Genomic DNA, 9,006 nt, shown 5'->3' with positions numbered 1-9,006 from the left:
TGCACTATGGGCTTATCGGACGGCCTATAAACACCTATCGGAATGTCACCATATCAGTTGGTGTTTGGGAAAGCTTGTCACCTTCAGGTAGAACTTGAGCACAAGACCATGTGGGCTCTAAAGAAGTTGAATCTTGATTGGGATATAGCCGCAAACTTGAAGGTTGCACATTTGAATGAATTGGATGAGTTCTGGTACCATGCTTATGCAAATTCGTCCATTTTCAAAGAAAAATTGAAATATCTTCATGACAAGTACATTTGGAATAAAGAGTTCAAGGTGGGCGATCTTGTATTGTTGTTTAACTTTGAGGATGTTTCCTGGGAAGCTAAAGTCTAAATGGAGTTGCCCTTTTGAAATTATGGGTGTGACACCTTTTGGTGCATTGGACTTGAAGAATAAAAACAATGAAGTATTCCGAGTCAATAGTCACCGGGTGAAGCACTACTTGAGAAAAGTTGGAGATAGCCACATCGTGGCGGTCATTCATTTCAATTAATGGTGACTTGAGAAAAGTTGGAGATAGCCACATCGTGGCGGTCATTCATTTCAATTAATGGTATTTTGTGTCATGCCGCGACGTTAAATCAGACACTTTTTGGGAGGCAACCCATGTTTCTTTTCTTTTCCCTTTGGTAGATAGGTGTTATTTTTGTTCTAACTTGATTTGAAGTGTGCTACAGGGCTGAGTGTGACTTACAGGAGCTGTGGACAAAAATATGGCCAAGTGTTGAAAGAAGTGTGGACCGCACATTTATGGTTGTTGCAGCAAAAGTGCAATGCGGCCGCATAATTATCTTGCGGATCGCACAAATGGAAGGTGAAAAATGTCAACTCTCTGAAGTTTAGTCTGTCCGAGAAAAGGTTGATGTGCGACTACAAAAAAGGAAATCTGCGGCCGCAATATGAAATCTGTGAACCGCAGACGAGGTGTTGAGTTAAGGTCATCAGGTAACAGAGTGCGGACCGCACATGAATTGTGCGGCCGCACTTGCCCTTCCTTCCCTTGGCAAAACCAAGTAGAATAAATAGAGGAATAGAGGCTACTGTACATTTTTTCTTTCCCTCGCTGAGCACAAAAACAATACTCTCTTGAAATTGCTTGGTGAATCTATCTGTCAACACACACAACATCTTTGTAGATTTTTAGTCATTTTTAGGCCATTTGTCAATAGAATTCAATTGTGCATTCATCTGGGGATAAATCTGTAGTGGGTTAACTAATGCATGCTCTATGGGGATTGGGTCAACATATTTTCATGCCTTGATGCTGTTGCCATGTCAAAATTTGCACAAAATTATAAAACTTAGATAGAAAAAAAACTAATTGTTCGTAGTTTTTGAATTCTGCGGCAGCACCTGAAATTGTGCGGTCTGCAGATTGTGATTTTAGGACAATATAGTGAGAAGGGATCAACGGCCACAATATAAAACGTGCGGACCGCAAATTTCCCATCGCGGCCGCAAAACAGCCTTTCTACTGTCATCAGAAAGTCTATTTTTTTACTCAATTATGCAGTCGCAAGTCTAATTCTGCGGACCGTAGAAAATAGGTTGCGGCCGCGCATCAGCGACAGAGAATTGGCACTTTTTGGGATTCAGAGGTGCGGCCGCAAGTGAAATTATGCGCACCGCACTTCACTTTTGCGGGTGCAAGACAAATTTGTGCGGCCCGCTAGTCCAAATATGCGGCTGCAAGAAAATTGTGCGGATCGCAGATCTGGTTTCTTGCAAGCATGCTTTGACTGTGTACCCTCACTAAGTCTTCTGGTTTATATCTTACTTGCATGTCTCCTAGGTAAGTTTGAACATTGAATTGCAACTAACAATCGGCTTTGCTTGATACAAACAATGGTTCGATATAGGGGACGAGGCGACATATCTAAAGGAAGGGGTGAACCTTCTCGGGGTCGAGGCAATAGTGCCCTACCCCTTGGCCAATAAAAGATAATTGTAAAGAAAGCTATAGCCGGCAGAGGGAGAGGTGTAGATCTCTCCGAGACGAGCTCATATGTCCCGTCTAGGGAAGTATCCGAGGGAAACTCTGTCTCTGTTTAGGAGCAGCTAGCCGTACAGTTGAGGCTGCCAGGGAGATACCAACTCAAGGACGAGCCATCCTCGTCTCATAGCACTTCCGAGGACTCAGAGAGTGCTAGTCAGGCTTCTGAGCCATCGGCCATGCCTGTCCCTCATGCATAGGTTACACCAATTCAGGATATCCTCGATGATGGTAGAGGGAGAGATGCTACAATTGCCGGCCTTGAAAGGTCGAAGAAGAAAGAGGTTTGGGAGGACAAATTTGTCAGCTTGGCTGCCTTCCCCATCTTTTGTACATGGTGGCTAGTGAGATCGCTAACTCTCGAGCGACAGTTTCGATAGAAATATTTGGAGAGGTACAACCCAACAGTGTTGAGACGGTTCAGGGAATGCAAGGGGTGGATGTAGTTCACTCAAAGTGTAGTGGACGCCAAATAGTACATGGTCCAGGAATTCTATGAAAATGTGGCTAACATAAAAAAGGGGACAAAAGTGACTAAAGTACGTAACTTAAAAGTAAGATTTGATCAACATACACTCAACACGTACTTGGGCTATGAAGATGTTGAGCTAAAGGAATATTTGGAAAAGTATGCATTGGGAGACGCAGCCCGACCTTGGTTAGCGGATACTCTAGCAGTACCAGGGCCACCACCTCCATGGATTGCCGACGAGGTTCCTATCCACTGGAGCACTCTGAGTTTTGAGGTGAAGGGGTGGCAAACCTTTGTTTGCATCAGACTGGACCCGAGCCAGAATAAGACCAACCTTCCAATTCCTCGGGCAGTTCCGGTTACTTCTATTATGGCCGGGTATCCTATCAATATGGGGGTCATGATGTCGGCCAATATCTCAGTGATTGCTCGGCAAGGTGACTCGTCCTACCCGTATCCCAACACTATTACAGAATATCTCATAGATGCAATGGTAAAACCGAGGTGTTATGACACAAAGGTGAGGCCGAAGAAGCCTTTTACTTGGTATTCACTGATGGATGCGAACAATCCAAAGAAGAAAGTTCAGCCTCCTACCACTGCGAGCCAGTCTGATGAGCCAGCTACGGTAGATGCTGAGGCAGTTGATGTTCCATCCACTTCAGCCGAGCCTTCCTCCAGTGTCGCAGCTATGCCTATGCCGTCATCCACAACCCTTACTATAGTTCCTACCACAGCTCCCACCTCGGCTTTGAAGTCAGTACCTATGCCTACGACCCCACTTTATGCACTGCGAGTCTCCCAAACATTAGAGAGTCTCAACAATTGGATGTAGACAACCACTGCAAAGCTGTTTGACTTATCCAACACTGTTGCAACGCAGTCTTCTGTTCAGGCACCTTAGTTTCTCCCGACAGTTGAAGAGACATTGAAGAAGCTCATTGAGAACTAGAACACTATTATGGCTACCTTGGTACAGTACGGGTCAGTGATTGAAGAACTGGGAAAAGAAGTAAAGAAGATGAGAAAGTCCTAGGCTAGCAAGAAGTTAGTAGACAAGCTTCAGAGACAGGTGACCAGGCTTGCTACAGTTGGAGATCTCCTATTTGACATGCTGATTGACCTACACCATTCAAGCCTAGATCCTACAGCACCAGTGGCACCAGCTGGCCAGTCTGAGGAGCCAGACCTTGTTGCCGACACTGCCGAGGCAGTGCGTCAGATGTTCACCAACCCAGCCACAACCAGAGTTGAGGATGATGAGATTCAGTTGGATGAGCTTGCGGGCGGTGACATTGTTGGGGACACAGAGATATTTGGCCTGTAATAAGGAGTTTTCTTCACTCTTTCCCTCTTTTACTCTTATTTTGTTAAGTATTGGGGACAATGCTTATCTTTATTCGGAGGGGGGGGTTCTGAGGCATTTGGCCTGTAATAATTTGATATTATTTTCTCTTTTCTTATTATGTATATATTCTCTCTCTCTCTCATTATGTATATCCATTCTACCTTCAGTAGTTTTTGCTTATTAGCTTCTTTATTTTTGTTTCTTTAGTAGCTTCTTTGTTTGATTTAATAGCTTCTCTTTATGTTTTAGTAGATAATAAGTCTTTGGTTTTTTTAATGCCACGGTTCTTTCCAAAGGTAGTTGTGTGAACCGGGTGACTTGTCCCAACGATGGATGGTGTGACAACCTTCTTAAGTGAATGAGTTTGTCTTTGTGTTTAGGTAATAATAGTAGTAGTAATGAATAAAAAGACCTAATTAAGTCATACTCGAAGAGTCAACCATGCTTCAATTGGTACCAACACATTTAATTGTATGTTTATGGTTAGAGACAAGGTTTTTGAAATAAATAGCTCTAGTTAGTGACTTTGTGACTCTTGTGTTGACTTTGGAAATCATCGAGTGGTTTAATTGGATCATAGTGATCTTTAAACTTGAATGTGGTCGTTGTGGGCCCTCGAATCTATCCTCTTTAATAATCCGGTTGTGTGAGGGGTGAGATGAATTATTGCTAGTCCAATAATCCGTGCGAAGGGTCTAGAACTTGCCCCCAATGTGTTTAAAGGGGAAATCCTAAGTTTTTCTTGGTTTGAGAAGTGATTGTAGGCTCTCATTGGCCCGTTTGAGTTTTCTATTGCCAACCAATTTCATTATCCCTAGTCAACCCCTTTGAGCCTCTAGACTTTCTCATTTGATAACCATGTTACAAGCTTTTACCCGTTTGATCGTGACTCTCTCTTGGCACTCGAGCTTTCTTTAACACTCATGAAAAAAATGGCTTAAAACGTAAGTTTAAGGGAGAGACGAGAAACTTGAAAAGGGTATCAAGGCACAAAAAAAGAGAAAAGAAATGATCTCTATGAGAAGACAAGGCAAGAAAAGAAAAGAACAAAAAGAAAAATGCAAAAAGTGAGTAAGTGGAAGGGTTGAATGGATCCAAAAGGAGGTCATGATCCCAAACATAGAGAAATCAAAAAGGGAGAAAAAGAATGAAATAATCAAGAAAGAGTGATGTTAAGTCTCTCTAGTCCCCAATGAAAAGAAAGTGACTCTAAGAATTGGCAAGGTATGAGCCGAGAAATGAAAGATGGAGTGCTTAAGGAAAAGTGTAACCACTCACCCATACTATATCCGACCCTAATCCAAAAGCCTTCATTACATCTCGAAAGAAGTCCTACTTGATTTCAAGCCGAGTGAGTTTACATTAGTGGCGATAAATATGAGGGGCAAGCCTATGGTACTTGAAGCCATACTTGTGGCACTCTCTTGAGAGAGATGAATGAACCTTTCATAATTCTTTGGATTGAGCGCTAAATTTCTTAAGTGAGTCTGGCAAATGGAAAGTAGTGGAGAAAGAGTTTGGAGTCCACCATGACCTACATGATTGAGCAAGAGTCCTTGATGAGTAAAGTCAATTTTTGAAGCTATGAATGTTTAACTTGCCATGTCGATAATACATGAGTAGTGTGAGTAATTGTTGGTCCCAACTGATATGTGGATGGCTCACCTTTGAATCGCTGAAATGACCCTTATCTTTTGGAGGTGGGAACTAATATTTTTGCTTAAGGACAAGCAAAGACATAAGTTTGGTGGAGTTGATAAGTGAAGATTTTAACTGCTTATTAGCACCTTTTAGCTTTTGTTTTAGTCCGAAAGTATTGAATTGTATTCCCGGAACTAATAAAATTATGCAAAAATGTAAGAATGCTCGAAATTTGGTCTCCCGAGAGGAAATTCGACTCAAAAATGAGTGTTCCGAAGAACAAGGCAATAAAGGGCGCAGAAGCACAAATGTGCGGTCCGCAGAAGGAATTATGCGGCCGCAAACCAAGAAGAAAAATTTAGCAGAACTTTCAGCAATGTGCGGCCGCAAAACTGGGCTAAGAGTCGAAGATCAGAGAATATGCAAAAATTCCATGTCCAGGAGCCTTTGTGAATTGCGGACCGTACAAGAAATATGCGGCCGCAGAAGATTGCCTCGGGGCCGCAGTCCAGAAATGTGCGGTCGCAGAAGATTGCCTCGCGCCCCCAGTCCAGAAATGTGCGGCCACAGAAGATTGCCTCGTGGCCGCAGTTCAGAAATGTGCGGCCGCAGAACTTCACTTCCTGCTAGCTGAAGAAATCTGCGGATCACACATGGAATTGTGTGGCCGCAGAACCTCCCGAAGGGCATTTTTATTCGAGATTTTTGGCCCTATACAAATAGACGAGTTTCACAAAATTAGGTCATGTTTTTGAACATTTGAAGATGTTGTAGCTGTTGTTTTTTCTACTTTAGGAAGTTTACATTATTTTGGTATTTTAACATTTGATTTCATCATTTTAATCTTCCATTATGAGTTTAATTAGCTTTTCTTCTCTATTTTCTGTAATTTTCATTATTAGTGCTTGTTTATGATTGAGTGTTGATTATTTAGCTTAGTTCATGCTTTAATTTTAGAATTAATGGTTGCAAATATTGTTTCATGCATTTTTGACTTAGTCTCTACTTGAGAAAGAGAGACCTAGTCTAGGACAACTTAGCTAACAAGAAATTGGGTTAATTGAGAGATTGATTAACCTAATTAAAGGGTTCAACCTAGTGATAGTAATAACCTAACTTGTGCTCTTATTAACTATTTTGGTTGATACCCATTTGGACTTGAGAAAGTGAAATTGGGTAAAATCACTCTCTAACCGAGAGCTACTGAGTAGGTTACGTAGAGTTAAAAACTATAAGACACCCCAATCAATAAAACAAGCATTAACGTCTTTATCTTATTAAGCAAACACCTAGGTTATGGTCAAAGCCCTAGGCCTTTCATCCAATTGGAAAAACCTCAAAAACATTTATTTATAATCTATTTTCTTTATCTTGCATTCATTAGAGTGACAGTAGAAATAGAAAAAAAATAATTTGTTGTGGAAGTACAATCTTAGATAACCCGTTTGCTTGCTCCAAATATATACTCCTAACTCCCATCATAATTCCCAGTGGATTCGACCCCGACTCCTAGTTGGGTAATTATTATTGCATACGACCGTGTCATATCTCTTATTGATGTGTGTTGTGGACGTGATCAGGTGGAAGTGACGACACCTCCATCAACGACATCAAATTCACTGCCACTCACAAACTCAAAAGATCAATCACCCACGAACGGTATAATGGACTCGAAGAAAGTATCATCTTCGATCAGTCAGATGTCGACGGTTTGACTTTCCCTCACAATGATGCACTTATTATTACTTTATGAAGTTTAGTTACTGATGTTAGGAGAATTATGGTAGATGACGGAAGCGGGGTGTGCACCATCCATCCTCGAGTCCTCGCATAGACGAGACTTGAGGATAAGATAGTATCGTCCTGAATTACACTAACCGATTTTAACAATGCAGTTAAACGCACTTCAGGAGAGATCACGCTCCCCATCCTCGCAGTTGGGTTACTTTGGAGACAACATTCCATATCATGGACTAGAACACCGCATATAACGCCATCATGGGATGACCATGGCTATATCCCATGAGAGCAGTCCCCTCCAGCTTGTACCAAGTGATTAAATTTTCGATCCCTTAGGGAATATTCAGCATACGAGGGGAACAACGCACATCCCTGGAATGATATCGGATCTCCTTAGACGGCACAACAATTCAACAAAAGAAAGAAAAGGAAAATGAGGCATAGCAATCAGTAGGGACGAGGTTTTTACTGGTCGAAGACAAAGATACCATTGTGGACCAAAAGTGGTCGAAGCCACAGGGTCGACCATAGAAGATCTTGATCCCGTCCAGCTAGATCACAGCGACCCCAACAAAAAAGCCTATATCGGTTGCAAATTCCAAGACCCAGGTAAATTTACTCAATTCTTAATAACTAGCGCGGATTTGTTTGCCTTTAGCCATGCAGATATTCCTGGCATCCCCAAGGAGATAACCATGCACAGGATAAACGTTAACCCCTACTACTCTAGTAAGTCAGGTCCTACGAAAGTTCAGCCCTACAATCAATAAGGTCGTCCGCGAAGAAGTAAAGTTATTGGCCAACGGCTCTATTAGGGAGTCAAAATACCCTAAGTGGATCGCCAATGTGGTAATGGTAAAAAAGAAAAACGGAAAATGGAAGATTTTTGTGGACTTCACCGACCTGAACAAAGCATGCCCAAAGGATTCATTCCCGTTATCACACATCGACCAACTCATCCACGCGACAACAAGACATGAGTTAGTAAGTTTTCTGGACGCCTACTCAGGCTACAATCAAATACCCATGGATGAAGACCAAGAGAAGACTACGTTCATCACTCACATGGGAACGTACTGTTACAAGGTCATGCCATTTGGGTTGAAGAACACAGGGGCTACTTATCAAAGGCTGGTCACGAAGATGTTCAAAAACCAGCTCGGTATGACCATTGAGGTATACATCGACAATATGTTGGTCAAATTCGTAAGATCCGAGGATCATTTCGACCACTTAAAGGAAGCATTTGACATATTGAGAAAATACGGGATAAAACTGAACCCCGAAAAATGCGCGTTCGGCGTAACCTAGGGAAAGCTTTTGGGCTTACTGGTATCACAGTAAGGAATCGAGGTCAACTCATATTAGATTAAGGCCATCGACAGAATATCAGAATATCTAACCACTAAGAAGCAAGTTTAGAGACTGACGGGTCGAATTGCCTCCCTATCCAGATTCATCTCGAGGTCATCTGATAGGTGCCACAGGTTTTTCAACGTGCTCATAAAGGATAACGGCCTCGAGTGGACACCTGAATGTGTACAAGCGGCTAAAGAACTTAAGGAAATCATGTCGTCACCACCTCTACTCTCAAAGCTCGAACCCAAGGAGCGTCTCCTTGTTTACCTTGCCATTTAAGAAGTAGCAATAAGTGCAGTCTTAGTTCAAAAAGACAAAGGTACGCAATCTCCAATATATTATATCAGTAAAATACGTATCGATGCCGAGACGAGGTATCCTCACCTCGAGAAACTGGCCCTGGCCCTTATCACAGCTTTACAAAAGCTTAGGCCATACTTCCAGTGC

The sequence above is a fragment of the Nicotiana tomentosiformis genome, chromosome 11, assembly GCF_000390325.3.
Source record: "Nicotiana tomentosiformis chromosome 11, ASM39032v3, whole genome shotgun sequence".
In the NCBI taxonomy this organism is placed as follows: domain Eukaryota; kingdom Viridiplantae; phylum Streptophyta; class Magnoliopsida; order Solanales; family Solanaceae; genus Nicotiana; species Nicotiana tomentosiformis.
Note: the sequence above shows the minus strand (reverse complement) of the source record.